General features: G+C 40.5%; 1 pseudogene; it reads left to right on the top strand.

The window, feature by feature from the left end:
- Positions 1–719: 719 nt before the first annotated feature.
- On the top strand, positions 720–845 carry LOC115065165 (annotated as a pseudogene).
- The last annotated feature ends 1,068 nt before the right edge of the window (positions 846–1,913 follow it).

Raw genomic sequence — 1,913 nt, 5'->3', positions numbered from 1 at the left:
ACCTAAACAAACAACCACAACACACACACAAACCACCACACCCCCATTTTAGTTTTGAGACTATTTATTTTTCATTATTTTTTTAAAAAAACATTTTCCTCTTTATCAAAGAATAATTGGCAAAAATTACATATCCTTCAGTTATAGAAATGTTCACATGCACATAGCAAATCAATCCAATTCACAAACACATCGTCTCATGAGTTATCATTTTAGTTTTTATGTGAATTTTTTGGGGGGAGAGGATGGGGCTTTCCTGAGATACACTTTCTCAGCAAAATTCAAGACAGAACACATTCTTGCTACCCAGAGTCACCGTGCTGTTAACAAGTCTCAGGATGGCGGAACAGCCCCAAATACATATTCCCAGGTGACTAGCCACACACTTTATCTTTGTTTCTTGGGACACATTTTCAGTAAAAAGCAAGACAGCCTTTTGGAGGACACACTAAGTCGCTGTGTAAATTCAGTTGTGGCTCAGACAGAGGCTTGAGCTGCCTTCTGCTCTGCTCTGGTCCATTAGAAGTACATTTGCTCAACTAGTGGGGTCACCATTTTAAATTTTTTATTTTGAAAATCTGGGTAATATGACAAATTGCAGTGTGTGTTGTACTTGCACTTCTTAATCCTACATATGCTCTTTTCGCTAGTTATGATTCATATTTATCTTACAGATGCACTGCCTTAGAAACCCCAGACAATAAGAAAGTAAAATGCTTAGCTTTGGGCAGTGGCAGTATTGTAGCCAGTGAGGTTTATCTGAGGTGTGATTATTGCTAATTGAAAACTTTTCCCAATAAGTTAAAATGCTCAACAATGGTACTATTAGGGAATCATATTAATAATTCCTCCTTTCAAAGTACAAACTAGCAAGAAACCAAAGCAGCTGTATTTGAATATCTCCCTAGAAGACATTAAGAAGAACTTGAAAGAGCTGGGCAGGAAAGTGAATTCTTTAAGCATAAAATATAAAGGTGAATGCTAATGGGGACATTATGTTTTGTTTGCTTACTGAGTTTCCACTTTAAGATACAAGGGGAATTATGTGTGTAATTTACATGTGAGGGATATAAGCCTGCCATTTATTTTTAGCAGCTGTATTTAAAAAAAAAAAAAAATCCGGTTGCAATTCTTGTAACTAAACCTAACTGTGCACTCCGCTGCAGATTTTTTGGCATGGAAATAAGCCAGAGGAAATAAAAATTAGAGGCTGCAAAGCACGGGGCTGCTTACTGTCCACCTTACAGCATTTTTTCTTCTTATACATCTTTAAAAACATACCAGTTTTTTTTTGGGGGGAGGGAGGTTGGCTTGGGTTTTTAAATGATCACGAGGGAGGGGGAACCAGAGTGGAGAGGAAGGAAACAGAGCTTTCGAAAGAACCCGACTGTGACACTAAAGCCCCTCACAAAGAACTTCTGGGCACACAGGAAACAGAATTGAAACTGTCTCAAGCAGTTTTTAATCATGCCAGGGAATCAACCCCGAATTCCCTGGAAACTTCGTCAGCAGAAATGTGTGTGTGTGTGTGTGTGTGTGTGAGTCTTTAAAACACCCTTTCTGGAGACTTAAGTCTGGGTGGGGTTGGCATCTCTCTTTCAGCTGTGACTGACCTCAGCACACATTTGGAATTTTTGTCTCCGACATGTGTGAACTTCGCGGCCCACATTAGCACACTTCCCTCTCTGGTTTGAGTCCAAATGAAAGCAGTTAAGCTTGAAACCACCTCAGAAGGCAGAACGGAGCTGACAGCCGAAATCGGTCCATGAGACTGCTTAAGTCCCAAGCCAGCTTGAAAACCAACGTTCCCCACCTTACCCGCCATCGCTTTTGTACCATCTCCGAAAACCATGGGAACGTAAGATGCCAGGTAACAAATAGGCTCAGGCTTCACATTCAGTTTCCAGGGTGGG

Source organism: Mus pahari, chromosome 12, assembly GCF_900095145.1.
Source record: "Mus pahari chromosome 12, PAHARI_EIJ_v1.1, whole genome shotgun sequence".
Lineage (NCBI taxonomy): Eukaryota > Metazoa > Chordata > Mammalia > Rodentia > Muridae > Mus > Mus pahari.
Note: the sequence above shows the minus strand (reverse complement) of the source record. Positions and strands in the feature narration are given on the sequence as shown.